The sequence below is a fragment of the Carcharodon carcharias genome (genome assembly GCF_017639515.1).
Source record: "Carcharodon carcharias isolate sCarCar2 chromosome 35 unlocalized genomic scaffold, sCarCar2.pri SUPER_35_unloc_1, whole genome shotgun sequence".
Lineage (NCBI taxonomy): Eukaryota > Metazoa > Chordata > Chondrichthyes > Lamniformes > Lamnidae > Carcharodon > Carcharodon carcharias.
The window spans coordinates 2,032,479-2,053,671 of record NW_024470701.1 but is presented as its reverse complement, the minus strand read 5'-3'; positions in this window follow the sequence as shown (position 1 = coordinate 2,053,671).

The window sequence follows — 21,193 nt, the reverse complement described above, 5'->3', positions numbered from 1 at the left end:
CAGCGAGGATCAGAGGGACCTTGGTGTGCATGTCCACTGGTCCCTAAAGGTAGCATGACAGGTCGATAAGCTTCGTAAGAAGGCATAATGGATACTTGCCTTCATTAGCCAAGGAGTAGATTATAAGAGCAGCGTGGTTATGCTGTAACGGTATAAATCGCTGGTTAGGCCACAGCTTGAGTGTTGCGTGCAGTTCTGGAATCCGCTTTATAAGAAGGATGTGATTCCATTAAAGAGAGTGCAGAGGAGATTTACCAGGATGTTCTGAGGCTGGAGAGTTCGAGTTATCTGAAGAATTTGGATAGACTGGGATTATTTTCCCAGGAGCAGAGGAGATTGAGGGGGACACGATTGAGGTGTATAAAATTATGAGGAGCACAGATAGGGCAGACAGAAAGGAGCTCATTCCCCTTGATCGAGGGATCAAAAACCAGGGGGCATAAATTTAAGTTAAGGGCAGAAGCTTTAGAGGGGACATGAGGAAGATTTTTTTTTTCACCCAGAGGATGGTGGGAATCTGGAACTCACTGTCTGAAAGGCTGGCAGAGGCAGAAAACCTCATGACATTTAGGAAGTGTTTGGATGTGCATTTGCGAAGCCATGGCATCCAATGCTATGGGCATAATGCAGGAAAATGGGGTTGGAATAGTTAGGAACTTGTTTGACTGGGGAAGAGTGGATGGGCCGAATGGCCTTTTTCTCCGCTTAAAACCCCTATGAATCTAAGTTAAGATTGTTTTCCTTGGAGAAGGGACGGCCAAGAGGAGACTTGATAGGGGCATTCAAAATCATGAGTGATCCTTATTAAATAAGGGGAAACGGTTCCTTTCCATGAAAGCACGCAGGGTGAGGGGGCTCACTATTTAAGTAATTCGGAAAAGAAGCAATGATGACATTAATTGTACTGTTTTGAAGCAACGAGTTGTTAGGATCTGTAACACAGTGATTGAGAGCGTGGTGGTGGCTGGTTGAAATGAAGCATTCATCAGAGAATTGGACTGTTATGTGAAAATTAAGAAAGTGCAGGTTTATGCGGAGAAGACGGGAGAATAGAACTTGGTGAGTTGCTCATTCAGAGAGTCGGTGCAAACTCGATGGGCCAAATGGCCGCCTTCAACTTGTTACAGTTCTTTATTCTGTGATTTAATTTTCTCCTCCCACTTTGTGGTGTCCATCATATTTCAGTTTCTGAATTTCTGCCCTTTGGTTCCAGCTTTAACTAGAATCAGTGAAATAAAGCTGTACTGTCATAATTCTTAGCGCCACCCTGCTTTTTGGATCGTTGCCCAACCTCCCGCCAGGATCGAGCGTCTTGACGTTGGGGAGATGGTGACGCTGGTGAATCAAATAATAGGGCCGAATTTCGATTGGCCAATGATCTGCAAGCAACTCGGCCATTAGCTTACGCTGCTGCCAATCACAAAGTGAGCAGGGATAGGCTGTGCCTAGCTGAGAAACGCGCTCGGCTATAGGTCGGATTTTAAAGCGGAATTTTCATCGTTCACGGAAATTCCAGGGCGGTCCAATCTCTCCGATGTGATATTACAGCTTTCACTCTGAAACTGAAGCGCTGCAGTCAGACACAGCAGTTTCCGTCACACTGTCGGGGCTCTCCAGTTGTTTCAGGAGCTGTCAGTCAAATATTGAACGCCAAGATGGGACGAAACTCCGCCCTAGAATGTGGGTATTGGCTTGAGATGTATGATTGGTCAGTGAGCAGCCAGAGCTTACTGATTCTCTGATGATGCAAGCGTGATGTCCGCGAGCGTGTTCAGCTCCCTGATGGGCTGATACCTCTGTCATCACAGATGAAACTCGCTGACCGTTTGAACTATCTGAGTCACTTGTTGCAGCAACGTGATTGGATGAAGCTGTTGCCAGGCAGCGGGTGGAATGACAGTTCTGCAGAACTGTTCTGCAGTCAGCAGTTGGCGCTCCCTGAATGTTTGAGAAGAGTGTCGGCACATTGGAAAGACATCCCGTCTGACCCATGTGACTGTGGGCCATAAGACTGCATTTCCCTGACTGGCTGAGGCAGCTGACAGTCAGTTGCTTTTCTTAATTAATTGAATAATTGATGTAACCAGATATTTCACCACGTTCTTGATCTGTTCTCGGAATTTGGACTGAGTCACCCCATAAATAAATGTGTTTGTGCAGCAACTTAAACTTTGCAGCATATATCCGACTTGTTGTAATATGTATTGAGCTTCGGTGAGGAAAATTGATTCTTTCAGATCATTATAAAAGAATTTTATAACATACACTGACCACAGGAGGATGAAGGTGCCGGATATGGTGAAGAGTAAAATCATAGACTTCCTCCTGCTCTCCATCTCTGGGTCACTGCGATTCTCTCCCTTACTCTGAGCCCTCAGTCCCTTCCGGACTCGACTGGTCACTAAAATGTGTCTGACTGTCAGAGCATTGATGAACAGAATTAAACCGAAAGGGAGCATTGGAGTTAAAATTTTATCAAACCATGAAAATACAACCCATCCTGGGTCAATAAAATAGCTTGGCTTTGTCATACAACCCCATGGTACATTGTCGAATATCGCTCCAGGGTCAACAGTAAAGTACCAGGGGATGTTTTTTAAACAGAGCAGGATGCCAGTTGAAGCCAGAACCACAGCTGCAGTTTTCCCGGTGCAATATTTTGTTTTCAGATCCTGGCAACGAATGGCCACAAATCGATCAAAGGAGAAAGTGACCGTGAACCAAACAGAACAGTCCATGGCTGCACCCAGCATGATAATGCGAACACGACACACAGAGGTGAGGTCCAGGAAACACACTGGGAAATAATGACTATTGATCTTGGTCAATATGGGGTCGGTGATAATGACCAGCAGATCTGCCATTGCCATGGCCACCAGGTAGCAAGTGGTGCAGGTGGAGAGGCCGCACTTTCCCCGGGACAGGATCACAATTCCCAGTAAATTAACTGTCAGAGAGAGAAGGGAGAATAACCTGGAAATTAATGATTTAACATTCTTCGTCTATGACCTAGACAGTAAGGACAGGATTTCAGGACCAAAAAAGGATCTGAGGAAAGATGGGGGAGGGTGGTGGTGTTAGAGATTAAAATTACACACTGGAGCGCAGCAAATGTAAACACAACATTTAAGAACTGAGCGCTAGAGAAAATCAGAATGACAGAATGAAATCTGAACTGGACTTGTCATAGAAATAATGTGGCTAAAAGAACAGGTGATTGGCTGGGAATACTGCAGCGAGTAACTCACCTCTTGACTCCCCAAAGCATGTCCACCATCTACAAGGTACAAGTCAGGAATGTGACGGTAAGTTTTCCAATTGCCTGGATCAATGCAGTTGTAACAACACCCAGAAACATCGACATTATCAAGAACAATGCATTCCCTTTGAGTGGCACCCCATCCACAAACATTCGCTCCCTGCACAACTGACGAACTGTGGCAGCAGTGTGTCCCATAGGTTAAACACACTGCAGCAACTCACCAAGGCTCCTTAGACGGCACCTTTCAAAACATATGATTACTACCTTCTAGAAGGACAAAGGGAGCAGACGCATGGGAACTTAACCACCTTAAATTCCCATCAATGCCACGCAACATCCTGAAATGGAAATATATCGCCCAATCCTTCATTGTCACTGGATCTAACTCATGCAACTAGCTCCCAAACAGCACTGTGGGTGTGCCTGCACCACATGGTCTTCAGAGGTTCAAGAAGGGAGCTCACCATTGCCTTCTCAAGGGGAAATTAATGTTGGGAAATAAATGCTGGCCTAGCCAACGACGAATTGATTCCATAAATGAATAACAAATAAAGCTCTCCATTATCACAACTCCTCAGAATCGTATCCCTCAGTATCAGATACCCCGGCCCACCATCTGCATCAGACGGCCTTAGGATCTGTCGCTCTCCCTGGGATCAGAGTCACCTTCAGAGCCAGAAACAATCCATGGAATAATATCCCCAAAGGATCAGACACCCCTCAGGCACAAAACACCACACCGCACAGTTTCAGACCTCCCTCATCTTCATTCCGCTTTCAGGATCAGAACCACCCCTCAGAATTAGACCAGTCCCATCAAGTTCAGAACCCGATGCCACCACCCACCCGTGCACCAAATGAGGATCCGATTTCCTCAATGCCCCCACCCCCCGACCCCCACGCCCCTCCACCCCCCACACCCCATGACCCCGGGATCCGAATTGCCTTCTGGGAATGAGGCACTGCTCAGTTACAGATCAATAACTTGGAATTAGAACACCTCCCTCTCCCTTTCTCCAACACTCCATTTTGAGCAAAGAATAGAGTGACTGAATTGTGAGAAATTCAAGTGAATCACTATTTCACCTGCACTTGGAAAGTGGAACAGAGTGAGGTAAAGGGACTCAGGTTAGATTTCCTGTACTTACACAGGAAGGTGAAATGGAGCAGATTCTGGGTGTGATTGAGGATTGTAAGCAGGGTGAGGTAGCAAAATTTCATGCAATATCATTTATTCGGATGTACTGTAGCTTCAACTAGGAAATTATTTGTTGCTTTTTACGTTATAATCACTGTAGTTAGCTGAGACTGTAAAGATGCAATTTTGTCCTAACAGAATTAAAAAGACAGATTGCTGCCAATTGTACAGTCCACCACCTCATGAAGTAAAAATAACTTTTTTTAAAAATTAGTAAACAAGTGGCAATTGGTAATTGAATTAGATTAGTTGAAACTTAATTCTGTTGTGTTGGGATGAAACGAAATAAATCATTTAATTAAAATGCCTGATGATCATTTACCATCCATGAGTTTGGAGGATTTGCTGAGGGAAGACATTATGAAATATGTTGCCAGCTCAATTTATTAGACCTACATTATAATTTTATATCCTCAGCAATGTACAAATCTATCAATATAGGCGCCGGAACGGGACAGGAGTTGGTGAGCTTCGCTGGATGTGGCAGAAATTTGGAGGGTACCTGGTTGAATGTGTAGGCTGGTGGGTCCAAGGTGTGAAAACAGTAACCTTATCATTGTTCCTCTCTGAAGGAGAAGGGGTGAAAGCAGTAAAACTGAAAATAGAATGTACACGTAAGGGTGCCAATAACCACAGCGGAGGGAATCTGGGCTGAGGAATAATGGATAAATTTTAGGAGCACTGGTGTGGAAGGGACTTGGCTGAGGAGGACTGGAGAGTCCTACTGGAGGATAAAACAGTGGAAAACCATTGGGAAGCACTATAAAGCGAGATCCTAATTGTACAATATAGACATATCCCCTACAAAATTATGAGTGGCACTGCTAAATCCAGACCCACTTTTATCTAGAGGAATGCAGGGGAAGATCAAACAGAGAACGAAAGTGTACGATAGGCACAAAGAACTAAGCACTGTAGATAGCCTAGACGAATATAGGAAGTGCAGGGAAGAAGTAAAAAAAAAGAAATAAGGAAATCAAAGAGAGGGCATGAGAAAAGACTACCAAGTAAAGTTAAAGATAACCCAAAGATGTTTTACCAATACATTAATGCTAAAAGGTTAGTTAAGGAAAAAGTGGGACCTATCAGTGATGAAGATGGAAACTCGTGTATAGATGCAGAGGCTGTGGGAAGGATTTTGAATGAATATTTTCTCTCCGTGTTTGCAAAGGAAAGGCTGGATGTAGATATAGTAGTCCAGGAGGAACTTTGCGAGATATTGGGCGGGATAGTCATAAAGAGAGAGGAAGTACTCGAAGGATTGAAATGCTCGAAAGTAGATAAGTTACAAGGGCCAGATAGATTGTTTCCCAGGCTGAAGAAAGTAAGGGAGGAGGTAGCAGATGCTCTGAGGATTATTTTCCAATCTTCACTAGATAAAGGGGAGAGACCAGAGGACTGGAGAAATGCAAATGTTGTTCCATTGTTTAAAAAGGAAATGCCAAACAATTATAGGCCAGTTAGTCTGAAATCGGTGGTGATCAAATTGGTAGGATCAATCCTGTGAGAAAGTTTTAACCGTCATGTGGAAAGGCATGGACTAGTCAGGGATGGTCAGCATGGTTTTGTTAAAGAAAGTCTTGCTTCACAAATTTGATTGAATTTTTTGAGGTAATGACAAGAAGGGTTGATGAAGGTAGTGCAGGTGAATGTTGTGTACATGGATTTTAGCAAGGAATTTGAGAATGTCCCACATGGCAGATAGGTCAGGAAAGTAAAAGCCCATGGGATTCATGGTAATGTGACAAACTGGATAAAAGGTTGGCTTTGTATCAGGACACAAGGGCTAATGGTCGACCGATGCCCTTGTGAATGGAAAGTTATCTCAAGTGGTGTTCAACAGGGCTCGGTGTTGGGACCCTTGCTGTTTGTGTTACATATTAACAATTTGGACTTGTACTTGGGGGGCATGATTGGGAAATCTGCAGCTGACACAAAGCTTGGCCAAGTAGTGGAGAGTGCAAAGGACAGCAATAATCTCCAAACCGATATAGATGGGATGGTGGAGTGGGCGTTAAAGTGGCAGATGGATTTTAACATAGAGAAGTGAGAGATCATACATTTAGGGAGGGCAAAATGTTACAGGGATTACACAATAAATGGGAATATACTGAGAGGTTTAGATGAATTGACGAATTTTGGCGTACAAGTACACAGGTCCCTGAAGGCAGCAGTTCAAGTAGACAAGGTTGTAAAGAAGGCATATGGATTGTTCTCCTTCATTGGCAGAGGTATAGAATAAAAAAGTAAGGATATAATGTTGGAATTGTATAAAACACTAGTGAGGCCACAACTGGAGTATTGTGTGCAGATCTGGTCATCACATTACAGGAAGGAGTAATAGCTCTGTAGAGAGTGCAGAGGAGGTTTACAAGAATGTTGCCAGGGTTTGAAAATTGTAGCTACGAAGAGAGACGGGATAGGTTGCGGTTATTATCCTCAGAAGAAAGAAGGCTGAGAGGTGACTTGATTGAAGAGTACAACATCATGAGGGGCATAGATAGAGTGGACAGGCTATAATTGTTTCCCTTGGTGGAGAATTCTAGAAACATTGCACATAGATTTAAGATACGTGCCAGAAGGTTTAGAGAGGACATGAGGAAGAACTTTTTTACGAAGAGGATAGTGGGTGGGTGGAATTCGCTGCCCAAGTTGGTGGTAGAGGCAGAAACTGTAAACTCTTCCAGATAGTACCTGGATATGCACCTTAAGTGCTGTAAGCTGCAGGGCTATGTGCCGGGTGCAGGAAGGTGGCATTAGAAAGGGCACCTGTGTGTCCTCGGGATGGCATAGACAAGATTGGCCGAATGCCCTCCTTTTGTGCTGTAATTTTTCTATGGTTCTATGGTTCCATGGAGCATCATCAGAACGTGGAGAAAATGGGCCAAACGTGGAGAAAATGGAAGATATTGGAAAAGAGCCTGTAGGCAAGTGGTGAGGGTGCAAGTATCATCAAGTGAGCTGTGGGAGTCAGTGTGATTTTAACAGATATTGTTGGATAACTGATTCTCAGAAAAAGAGGTAGAGGGCTTCACAAACCGAAGGGAAGTATCAGAGACAGAACCTGCGATTAGGAAGGGTGGTGGAAATTAGAAGAAAGGTTGATCAATTTTTACGAAACAAAAAGAGGCAAATGGCTGAAACAGTCTTCAACAAACCAGAATGACACCAACACAGTCATTAAAACATATCCAGGGACCAAAACAGGATTATGGCAAAGAATGGTCCATGCATTCAAACAAAGACAACATATCTAGAACAGTATGGATCAACCGCATATTTACCCCCCAAGCCCACACGCCAATGTTTATAACATGATCAGTGTACAGGAATCAGGATGAGGAATCTGTGAAAATTTTCATTCCCAGACCAGTGCACATGAGAAAGAGAGGAGTTTTTTGTGGGAACCCATAGCGAATTAAACCAGCTGGTGGTCCACTGTGCTGTTGTCCCTTAACTGCACTTGCTCTGTAATGAGTCATACATCTGATCAGTTGGAATTTGCTGAATCTACAATTTATTTTAGTTAATGACTGAAATAATTCAGTATAACATTACATTCATGTTTGGAGCACATGCTGATTACTTTCGATGAAACAAGCTGATTCATTTCCAAAAGGGGGACTCTGATATACAGAAGGCGGTGGATGCAAACTGACTGGAAAGTGGCCTCATGCTGTCTGTCAGGCCAACTCATTTCTACAGTGAGTTTATGGACAGTTCATGTTTACTGGACTTTGGAGCAGAGAGGGACAAACTGACATGGACAGAAATGGAACTGGGCTTCTGGATCACAGCTCCAATCTCAGAAAGAAGGAAGTCACTCATGTTATGAGACAGTGGGAGCAGATCCAGTGGATGGGAATTCAGAGCCCGAAGAAGGTAGAAAGATACCTGTGGGGAGGAACTAAACTTTCAAACAATGGTGAAGAAATTGAAACCAAGAACTTCAATATATTTAATGATAAACTGATTAAAGAGAGAATAAAACATGTGGTTTGGCTTGATTCCACCCTAATATGTTAATTTAAAAAGATATGTCAGAGGCACCGTTCTTTGTTCATTAAGAATAATCAGAACATCATCAAGGAACGGAAAGGCATCTTTCAGTTTTAGCTATTAAAACAGAAAATAAAACAAATCAGAAGAACGATAGACCGGTCAACATAACATCAATGGTGGGAAAGGAACAATGAAACGCAGAATGGCAGAGAAAAAGTAATCTGGAAACACAGAATGAAATAAATTTGCATATATTCCAGAACCAATATCACTCTTCACCTATTATATTGAATTATTTCAATAGAAATGAGAAATTGTCAATTCGATTAGATAGATGCTAAGCTCTTTGATTTCCAAATGGCTTTCGGGATGCTAAACCAACACAGACTCATGGTTATTCTCCGAACAAGTGCATTTTGGGGACATGCAGCAGAATGGACAGCAAGCTGGCTCCAATAATAGAAAACAGGAAGCAAGGCTTAAAGAGATTTTCTCAGACTGGTGGATGTTGGGGAAAGTGTATACCACAAGGATCAGCGCTGGGATCATTGCCCTTCGCAATTTACATAAGCAATGGGAAATTGTGAAACTGAAAGACAGTTTCAAAATGTAAAGTCAAATCGAAATTGAGAGTAAGGTGAATCCAGCGGAAGCGTACGAAAAAATACCTGAACACATTAATCATAATTCATAAAGATGTAAAATGAACATTTCAACGGCAAATTAAATTCACTATATCTAAATTTCACTATATTTGCAATAATGTGGGACGATAATTTTCCCAAATATTCTTTGGAAAATTAGTGTCTGAATGGTTCGGGGAGTTTAGGGTTTCAGTGGAACAAATTCAAATATCAGTTCCAGCTGCAACACAGTTTAACTCGTTCCAGAAAAAATCCAAAGCATTGAAATTCATTTCTAGACGAATGGAAATAAGATGAATGTAGAGAGTGGGAGAGAAGAAGCGGGAACATTAGCAGTGAGAAAGAGCGAGAAGCAGCAGAGCCTTTAACAGTGAGAGAATAAGAGGGTCCACTAGCAGCGATAGGAGCGAGACCGGCCCTGGGTGAAAAGAGAGGCTGAATAAGATCGGTGGAGGAAGACAGGGGCCCCTCTATCAGCAGCGGGAGGGAGAGTGGCGGCGGGTAATAACGGCGGGGAAAGATAGTGAATGCAGGGTGGGGGGCTGGGGATTGGGGATGTTTGATGGTGGGAAGAGTGACAGGCGCCCGGCTATCGGCGGCAGAAGCTAGAGCGGTCCTGGGTGAAAAGACCACGGAGAGAAAGTGAATGAAAAGCGGGGGAGAGACACAGGGGCCTCGCTATCAGCAGCAGGAGCCAGAGCGGTTGGGTGTAAAGAGCGCGGATAGAGAGTGAATAAAGTGCTGGGGAGAGAGACATTGGCCACACTATCAGCGGCAGGAGCCAGAGTGGCCACGAGTGTAAAGAGCGCGGATAGAGAGAGAGTAAAGAGCGGGGGAGAGAGAGAGAGAGAGAGAGAGAGAGAAAGGGTCCCCCAAACAGCCAATCAAACCAAACAAAGAGTGACGTCAAAGGAAAGCAGGCAGGTGGTTGGCTGGTGAGTGTTTCAGCTTTCGTCTTTATTTTTAGATTTAAATCAGCAGCTGAGTAAATATCACTTGTTCATTATTATTAAATTAGTAACTTAAGGATAGAGGGAAATAAAAAAACAATAACGGTAAAAGAACAAAAAAAAACAGAGTGAAGCATCTGTACAAAGGGTGGAGCGGAGTTTACCTGCAAGGGAGCGGAACGGCTGGATAAATAGCGGAGCGGAGTTTACCTGCAAGGGAGCGGAACGGCTGGATAAAGAGCAGGAGCGGAGATTACCTGCAAGGGAGCGGAACGGCTGGATAAATAGCGGAGCGGAGTTTACCTGCAAGGGAGCGGAACGGCTGGATAAAGAGCGGAGCGGAGTTTACTGCAATGGAGCGGAACGGCTGGATAAAGAGCAGGAGCGGAGTTTACCTGCAATGGAGCGGAACGGCTGGATAAAGAGCGGAGCGGAGTTTACCTGCAAGGGAGCGGAACGGCTGGATAAAGAGCGGAGCGGAGTTTACCTGCAAGGGAGCGGAACGGCTGGATAAAGAGCGGAGCGGAGTTTACCTGCAAGGGAGCGGAACGGCTGGATAAATAGCGGAGCGGAGTTTACCTGCAATGGAGCGGAACGGCTGGATAAAGAGCAGCCCTTAAATGGGAGGGTGCAGAGCAGCTTTATAGAAAGCGGGAGCGGAGCGATTGTATAAAGAACCGGAGCAGGGATTACTTGTGAGGGTGCAGAGCGGCGGCATAAAACTCGGAGCGGAATTTCCCTGTGAGGGAGCTGGTTCTTGCCCAGAAGACACTCGGCGATGCTGCATTTTGAAAGGAGTGACGTCAGGACAAAGGAGGGAGCTGATTGGTAATTAGTGGGGTTGTCTATTTTTTTCACCGACTTTAAAACGGTATTACAGAATGTAAGGGTCTCACCATTTGTCTTTTTAAGGAAAAACTAGCTTTCTAATTGGCTTAACTTGAAGGAATTCGCATTTTTACTAAACACAAACAAAAAAGTGTACAAAGGAGCTCAGTCCAGTGTGTTATACAGCCTGCAGCATGTGGGAATTCCTAGAGGCTCCTTACTGTCTGGATGGCTACATTTGCGGAATGTGCCATCGGACTCAGCAGCTTTAGCAACGCGTTTCAGAGGCTGAGCATCAGCTGGAGACACAGTGGTGCATCCACGAGGCTAAGCGTGACTTGGATAGCACATTTTTTGACGTGGTCGCTCCGCAGCATAAGGAAGTGCAGTCAGAGAGGGAACAGGTAACCACGAGTGAGAAGGGGGGCAGGCAGGTAGTCAGGAAAGCTGCAGAATGCATTTCACTCTGAAACCGTTTTTCCATGTTCGATATTGGTGAGGGTGAAGGTTTCTCTGGATGTTCAGCCAAAAGCAATTTCCCAGCACTGCTGGTGCCTCAGCTGCAAAGCGGGGAAGGAGTAAGACTGCAAGACCAATAGCCATAGAGCTATAAATGTCTACAGTGCAGTGAAAGGTCCTTCAGCCCATGGAGTTTGTGCCTGTCAAACAAGGGCCTAACTATTCTAATCCCATTTTCCAGCAGTATGCCCATAGCCTTTAATGCCATAGAGGTAGGTGACTCAATAGTGAGGGGTGCAGACAGGAGCTTCTGTGACCATCGAAGTTAGTCCAGGATTGTGTGTTGTCTCCCTGCTGCCAGCGTCAATGATGTCATAGAACAGCTGCAGGACATTCTGAATGGGGAGGGCAAATACTCAGAGGTCTTGATTCGCAATGGTACTAATGACATAGGCAGAAATTGGGATGAGGTCGTGCAACAAGTATTTCAGCAGCTAGGTAGCAAATTATAAAGAAAAAAATCTCAAAGGATGCAATGTACGGATTACTCCCTGTGTCATGTGCTATTGAGTGTAGGAAGAAGAGGATAGAGAGGATGAATGTGCGGCTGAAAGAAAATGTTTCAGGAGGTAGGGATTTAGTTTCCTGGCTAACTGGGGCTGGTTCTGCCAAGGTTGAATCCTGTGCACGCCGGACGCGTTGCACTGGAACTGGAACAGGACCAACATCCATGCCTGGAGTTTACAAGTGAGGTTTGGGGCAGTTCAGTGGGGGTGGGGGTGAGGTGGGGTATGGGGGCGGGGCAAGAGTTTGGTGGTGTTTATTTAATTTGGCAGGAAGATGGGATACTGAGTGAAGCTACAGTAGGGAGTGATGCACAACCAGATATGAAGGAGAAACCAAGTCAATCTTGAAGTCAGAGTAAACATGAACTTGTTAAGGCACAAGGGAAGAATGCAATCCTGCATTGCATCTATTTTAACACAAAGAGTCTTACAAGTGACATACATTAATAGAGGCCTTTGAGTAACACATGGGAAAATGGTGTTGTTGCTGTCAAAGATACACGTTCGAAAGAAAAGGCAGGACTGGCAGCTCAATATTCCTGTCTATAGAATCTTCATGCATGACATGGGGCAGGATAAGGGGTGGTGCTGTAAAAGATGAGGTGGCATTGCACTATTGATGATGGAGTTACTTACTGCATTAAGGAAGGATGGTATCTTCAAAGGGAACTCAAATGATGCCATATGGGCAGAATGGGATTTGTGCAGGGTGATGCAATCACTTTGCTGCGAGTCCAGTTTAGGCCTCCAAACAGTTAGCGAGGATAGAGGAGCATATATGTAGACAAATCTGCTGAAAGTGTCAAATAATAGGGGAAAAATGGCAGTGGATTTCAAATTCCCAAATGTTAACCAGGATAGTCTTAGCATGAGAGGCTTAGAGGGGCCGAATACTTACAGTGCATGCAGGAGAACATTTTGAGTCAGCATGTAGAAAGTCCTAAACGGGAAGGGGCAATACCAGACCTACTCATAAGGAAAGACCCAAAGGCAAGTGGTTGATATGACATTGGCAGAGCACCTCGGGAATAGTGATCGTTACTCTATAAGATTTAAGGTAGTTATGGAGAGCCGATGGACCATAAATAAAGGCCCTGAATTTGGAGAAGGACGATTTCAATATGATAAGAAAAGTGGCGAAGGTGGACTAGCAGCAGCTACTTGTAGGAAAGTCTATATCAGGCCAGTGGGAGTCATTCAAAAAGGAAAAAGTGACATTTCAGGCCAACATGTTCCCGTAAAAGTGAGGGATAGGACAGGCAAGTACAGGGGACCTGGATATCAAAGGATATAGAGGATTGGATGAGGAATAAAATAGAGAGGCTTATGGCAGATACAGGGGGCTGAAAACAGTTGAAGCCCTGGAGCACTATAAAACCTTTTGGGGGCACTTACAAAGTAGTTAGGAGGGCAAAGTCGGGGAAGTAATAAACACTGGCAGGCAAGGTAAAGGAAATTCCCTCGGTTTTTAATGAATATATTAAGGGTAAGAGGGTTACCAGAGAGAGAGTACGGTCCATTAGGGACCAATTTGGCCATCTGTGCATGGGGCCGGAGGATGTAGTGAGATAAAGGGGAGGTGACTGCCTAAAGGGGAAGCAATGGCATTGTGGTATTGTCACTTGGATGGGTAATCCAGAAATACAGGGCAATGCTTTGGGGATTTGTATTCAAATCCCACCATATGGTGGGTGGTGGGTGTGAATTTAATCAAATGTCTGGAATTAAAAGGCTGAAGATGACCATCGTCGATGGAACTAAAATCCAATCAGCTTCTATCTGCTGTCCTTACCTGGTCTGGCCTACATGTGGCTTCAGGATCCCAAAAATGTGTTTGAATCTTAAATGCCCTCTGTGCAGTGGCAATTAGGGATATGCAATAAATGCTGTCCTCGTCAGTGAGGCCCATGACCCATGGAAGATTGGAAAAAAAAACGGCTTCAAGGGCTTACTTTTCATCTGTGTTCATTATGGAGAAGAATGATATAGATGTTGAAATCAGAAAGGTGATATTCGTCAACAAATAAACATTTAGACACGGTAGGTATTAGAGGTTTTAACGGGCACAAATGTAGGTAAACCCCCAGGGGCAGGTGAATTGTGTCCCAGGCTGTTTTGTGGGGCAAAAGCGGAGATTGCAGGGGCTTTAACACTAATTTTCAAATTCACTGGCCACAGGAGGTGTGCCAGAGGGCTGGGGAACATCGACTGTGGAACCATTATTCTTTAAGTATAGTATGGATAAAGCAGGTAATTACAGGCCGTTGTGTCTAACATCAGTGGCCTGGAAATTATTGGAAACAAAGTTGAGGGACAGGATTAATCTCCACTTGGAGAGTCAGGGATTAATCACTGATAGTCAGTGCGGCTTTTTCAGGAGACATAATGTTTAACAATTTTGATTTAATTTTTCGAGGAGTTGACTAGTTGTGTCGATGAGGTTAGTGCAGCCGCAGTAGCCTACGTGGACTTCAGTAAGGCTTTTGACAGGGTCCCACATGGGAGAATGGTGAATACGGTATGACCCCATTGGATCCACGGCAATTTGACAAATTGTTTCCAAAAATTGGCTTTGTGGCAGGAGGCAGAAGGTGATAATCGAAAGTTGTTTTTGCGATTGGAGACCTGTGATGAGTGGAATACCGCAGGGATAGGTGCCGGGACTCTTGCTATTTGTAGTGTGCATTAATAACTTAGACGTGAATATAGGAGGTATGGTCAGTAAGTTGGCAGGTGAAACGAAAATTGATGGTGTCGTCAATAATGATGAGGAAAGCCTTAGATGACAGGATGATATAAATGGGTTGGTAAGATGGTCAGAACAGTGACAAATTCAATTGAATCCTGAGAAATGTGAATTGATGCCTTTTCGGAGGGTGAACATGGCAAGAGGATCACAAGGAATGGTACAACCCTCGGAAGTACAGGGGATAAGAGGGAACCTGGTGGGCAAATCCATAGATCCCTGAAGGCGGCAGCACAGGTAGATAAGTTGGTTAAGAAATAAGGAGACTTCGTTTTATTATCTGACCATAGAATATAAGAACAGGGATGTTGTATTGGAATAGTTTAAATCTCTGGCTGGGCCACAGCTGGAAACTGTGGACCGTGATCACCACCACTCCACAGAAAGAATGTGTTTACACTGGACAGGTTGCAGAGGAGATTCACCAGGATGTTACCTGGGTTGGAGCGTTTCAGCAATGAAGAGGGACTGGATAGGCAAAGTTTATGTTCCTTAGAGCAGAGAAGGCTGAGGGGGACCTTATAAAGGGGTACAAAATTATGAGGGTCTTAAATAGTGTAGATAGGATGAAACTTTTCCCCTCTGTGGAGGTGTCAATCAGCAGGGTGCGTGGATTTAAGATGAAGGGCAGGAGCTTTGGAGGGGATTTGAAGGGGAAAACACACGCAACAGTGGTTAGAATCTGAAACGCACAGCCTGAGGGGATGGTAGAGGCAGGGACCCTCACAAAATTTCAGAAGTTTTCAGATGAGCACTTGAAATTACATAGCATAAAGGGCTAGGTGCCAAGTGCATGAAAATGCTGGTAAAATGGAGATAGTGACTTGATGCCCGGCACGGATACGATGGGATACGATACGGATTACTCTATGGCCCTCTGATCCTACGGCTCTATGTGTGCGAGAGAAGCAGCGCGGCCATTAACAGTGAGAGACTGCGAGAGGAGAAGATGAACCATTAACAGTGAGAGTGTTTAAGAAGTGCAGCCCAAACATTAACAGTGAGAGAATACCAGGAGCAGAGGGGCAATTAACAGTGAGAAAGTATGAGAGAAGCAGCGGGGCATTAACAATGAAAGATTGAGAGAAGCAGCCGGGCCATTAACAGTGAGAGTGAGAAAAGCAGCCGGGCCATTAACAGTGAGAGTGAGAAAAGCAGCCGGGCCATTAACAGTGAGAGTGAGAGAAGCAGCCGGGCCATTAACAGTGAGAGTGAGAGAAGCAGCCGGGCCATTAACAATGAGAGATTGAGAGAAGCAGCCGGGCCATTAACAGTGAGAGTGAGAGAAGCAGCCGGGCCATTAACAGTGAGAGTGAGAGAAGCAGCCGGGCCATTAACAGTGAGAGTGAGAAAAGCAGCCGGGCCATTAACAGTGAGAGTGAGAGAAGCAGCCGGGCCATTAACAGTGAGAGTGAGAGAAGCAGCCGGGCCATTAACAGTGAGAGTGAGAGAAGCAGCCGGGCCATTAACAGTGAGAGTGAGAGAAGCAGCCGGGCCATTAACAGTGAGAGTGAGAGAAGCAGCCGGGCCATTAACAGTGAGAGTGAGAGAAGCAGCCGGGCCATTAACAGTGAGAGTGAGAGAAGCAGCCGGGCCATTAACAGTGAGAGTGAGAGAAGCAGCCGGGCCATTAACAGTGAGAGTGAGAGAAGCAGCCGGGCCATTAACAGTGAGAGTGAGAGAAGCAGCCGGGCCATTAACAGTGAGAGTGAGAGAAGCAGCCGGGCCATTAACAGTGAGAGTGAGAGAAGCAGCCGGGCCATTAACAGTGAGAGTGAGAGAAGCAGCCGGGCCATTAACAGTGAGAGTGAGAGAAGCAGCCGGGCCATTAACAGTGAGAGTGAGAGAAGCAGCCGGGCCATTAACAGTGAGAGTGAGAGAAGCAGCCGGGCCATTAACAGTGAGAGTGAGAGAAGCAGCCGGGCCATTAACAGTGAGAGTGAGAGAAGCAGCCGGGCCATTAACAGTGAGAGTGAGAGAAGCAGCCGGGCCATTAACAGTGAGAGTGAGAGAAGCAGCCGGGCCATTAACAGTGAGAGTGAGAGAAGCAGCCGGGCCATTAACAGTGAGAGTGAGAAAAGCAGCCGGGCCATTAACAGTGAGAGTGAGAGAAGCAGCCGGGCCATTAACAGTGAGAGTGAGAGAAGCAGCCGGGCCATTAACAGTGAGAGTGAGAGAAGCAGCCGGGCCATTAACAGTGAGAGTGAGAGAAGCAGCATGGCTATCAACAGTCAGAGGGTGAGATAAACAGCGGTGGCATGAAGATTGAGAGGGTGACAGAAGCAGCATTGCCATTAACAGTGAGAGAGTGAGAGGAACAGTGGCACATTATCAAAGAAACAGTGCGAGAATAGGCATAGGCCAGTTCAGATCGCAGAGAGACCGGCCACAGAGTATTAATTAACGCAGAGAGAGAGAGGGGAGCGCATCAGACCAACAGGCCACATGACCAATGAACAGAAGAAGACCATTCAGCCCATCGACCCTGTTCCGCCAGATCGTGGCTGAACTGATAATCCTCAAGTCCATTTTCCGTCCTTTCCCCATAACCTTGATTTGCTTACTAGTTAAAAATCTCTCTATCTCAGCCTTGAATAAGTCTAAGGACGCAGCCTTTAAAGACCTCACATTAATAATCCACAGATTAACTACCATATGAGCGATGGAATTCTCCCTGATCCCTGTGTTAAATAGACGACCCCTAATTATTAGATTATGCCCTCTTGTCCAAACCTCCCCCACAAGGGGAAACAACCTCTCAGCACCTACCCTGTTAAACACCCTAAGAATTTTTTACATTTCAAGAAGCTTGCTTCTCATTCTTCTAAACTCCAATGAGGATAGACCCAACCAACTCAACCTTTTAACATAAGAAAATCCCTCCACACCCAGAATCAATTGAGTGAACATTTTCTGGGCTGCCTCTAATTTTGATATATATTTCCTTAGATAAGAGGACCAAAACAGTTCAGAGTATTCCAGGTATGGCCCAACTAATGCATTGTATAATTTTAGCAAGATTTCCAAATGTTTATACACCATTCCCTTTGAAGTAATGGCCAGCATTCCAGTTGCCTTCCCTACGACGTTCTGAAATTGTATGTCCATTTTATGGAGGATTCAAGAATCCCTCACTGCTGCAGATTTCTGCAGTCTTTCTCCATTTTAATAATATTCAGCTCATCTATTCTTCGTGTCAATAAGTGCATAACATTGCATTTTCCATCGTAATATTCGAACTGCCAAGTTTTTGCCCATTCACTCTCTGTCCCCTCAAGGCTATTTATATCATTCTCGGCACTTGCCCTGCAACCATTCTTTGTGTCATCGACTAACGATTGAACAATGAAGAGTGCGGGGAGAGAGGTGATAGACATTTAAAGAGCAGGAGATGGAATAGAGCGCAGAGAGCAACTGATTGGTGGGTAGTTGTAGGTTTTACAGTAAAAGTAAAGCCTTTAGTATCTGTTTAGACATGTTATCGTTAGTTTTTCACATTTAAAAGTGGCTTCTTAAGTATAAGATCGATACAAGTGTCTAACAAAATACAGTAAATTGTCAATATCGGGGGATTCGTTAAGGGTAAAGAGCAGGAATACTAGATTAATGAATTAATTTATTATTTTTAATAGCGATGGCAGGACGGGTGATGTGTCGCTGCTGCGGCACATGGTTGCTGCTGGTCATGAAAGGGTTCCAGAGCGAACACAACTGTATTGAGCGTTTGCAGTTCGAGGAACTTCAGTACGAGTTAAGGAGCTGATGACGGAGCTGCAGACATAGCGCCACATCAGGGAGGGGGAGGTTAAGTGGGCGCTTCAGGAGGTGGTCACCCTCCTCAGATCAGGTCATTCAAATTTGGTCTGTGATCAGGGACAGGAGGTGGGACTGCAGCAGAACCAGGTATTGGGACCCAGGGGGTTGCATTCGAGGAGACTTGGCCCCAGAAACTGCACAACAGTTACAAGGTTCTTGCAAGCTGTATGGGCAAGGGTGGTTCTGCAATGAGGATGGGACAACTGATCACAGTGCCATGGTACTGGCAGCCATTCAATTTGGGATGGTAGAAGAAAGTATAATTGTGAGGAGAGATACTGTTATCTTCAGCGGTGAGCAAGAGTCCCGAAGGCTGTTTTGCCTGCCCGGTGCCAGGGTTAAGTATAACTCCTCAGGGCTGAAGAGGAACTTAGATTGGAGTGTAGAAATCTGGTTTTGTTCGTCCAAGTTGGTGCCAACAAAATTGGGAGGTCTAGAAAATAGATTCTGCTGAAAAAAATTGAATGGTTAGGAGGTAAATGAAAAAGCAGAACCTCTAATGAAATAATCTTGGGATTACTAGCAGATCCACGGGCAAACTGGCATAGGATAAATAAAATCCAATAGTTAAATGGGTGGCTGAAAGTTTGGTGTGGGAAGAATGGGTTTCATTTCAAGGGGCACTGGCACCAGTACAGGGGTAGAAGGGAGCTGTTCTGGAGGAACGGGCTTCACTTGAACCATGCTGGGACAGGTGCCCTGGCGAATTGAATAACAAGGGCTGTACAGAGCGTTGTAAATGAAAGAGCAGGTGGGAATTCTGCAGAGGGGATACGTAGACTTACAAAGCAGAAAGATATGGCAGCATTGCAGTACAATTTAGATAAGGATACGTAGAATATGACAGGAAGGGACCGAGTGTAATAACATAAAGAAAGAAAACCTGCAGCGAATAGCGTGAATGGAGAAAAATATTTACAAGTGAAAATTGGTGCCTCTTTACGATAATGCTCATAGTATTCAGAAAATGAAATAAATTAATTAATGACAAAATACAGGTTAATGGGCATGATCTTTTTGCCATTATAGAGATGCGGTTACAAGGAGATCAAAGCTGTAACATAAATGTTCAGGGGCATGTGATTTCCGAAAGGTTGGGCAGGAAGAAAAGGATGGTGGGTTCGCTTAATACCACAAGGTGGAATAATTCTGATAGCAAGAAATGATTTTGGATTGGATGATGTAGAATGCACATGGTGTGGTGGTAAGAAAAACCGCAGAGGAAGACAATGGTGGGAATAGTCTATATGGTGCCTAACAGTAGCTACACGGTCAGACAGAGAAGATATCAGGAGATAATGAAGGCATGTAAAAAGTGTAGTGCATTAATCATGGATGACCTTAATCTCCATTTAGTTTGGGAAAATCAAATTAGCAGAGGTAGCCATGAGCAAGATTTAATACACTGTATCCGGCACAGTTTCTGAGAAAAAAATGCTCTTGATCCAACAGGGAATCAGGCTGCTTTGGATCTGTTAATCTGTAATGAGATAGGTTTAATAAATGATCTCAGAGTAAATGATCCCCTAGGAAGTAGAGACGACAATATGCTATGATTTCGCATTCAGTTTGAGAGTGAAAATGGATCCAAAACAACTATGCTAAACTTACAAAAAGCTAATTACAAATGAATTAGGGTAGAGTTTGCTGCAGTAGACTGGGAGAGGTGTTTAACAGAAAAGATGTTTGATGAACAATGAGAGACGTTACAGAAAATAGATCATGACTCACAACAAATATCTATTTCAGTGGAGAAGAAGGGTTCTGGGGAGGAGATCAATCAACCATGATTAACCCAGGAAGTTAAGGATAGAACAAACTGAAGGAACAATAAAACATACAACGTGGCCACGATTAAAGGTAAATCTGAGGGTTAGGAACAGTTTAAAAACCAATAAAGGTGAGAAAAAATATAACAAAATGGCAGTAAATTAACGTAGAGGGTAAACTAGCAAGTATGATAAAAACGGACAATGAGAGTTTTATTTAACAATATAAAAGTGGAAGAGTGAGGCCGAAGTGAACTTGGCCCCTTAGAGAATGAGGCTGTGGACATTATAATGGGGAACAAGGAAATGGCAGAGGCGTTGAATAAATACGTCGCATCAGTCTTCATGCTAGAAGAGACTAATGGCATTCTGAAAAATACTAAATAAACAGAGCACAAAATGGATAGAAGAAATAAAACAAGAACTATTACTAGGGAAACTGTACCAGAGAAAATAATGAGGCTCAAATGGATAAATCCCTGGGAAGTGATGGTTTGCATTATAGCATATTAAACAAAGTAGCTACACAAATAATGGTTGCACTGGTAGTATCTTACATGATCCTTTAGATTCTGGAAAAGTTCCAGAAGATTGGAACTTTGACAAAGTAATGCCCTTTTTCAAAAAGGGAGGCAAGCAAAAAATCAGGTAACTATCGGTCATTTAGCTTAAAATCCATCATTGGGAAAATGGGAGAGTCTATTATAAAGGATGCAGTAGCTGATCAATTTAAAAATGCATAATATAATCAAGCAGAGTCAGCATGGCTTCATGAGGGGAAATCATGCCCGAAACATTTCGTATAATTATTCGAGGAGGCAACAAGCAGGTTGGATAAAGGGGAACCAGTAATTGCAATAGATTTGGATTTCAAAAAAGGCGTTCAGTAAGGTACCACACATAATTGTGAGGTTATGCACTTTTGAAAGAAGAACGGAAGAGCTTAATAAGGT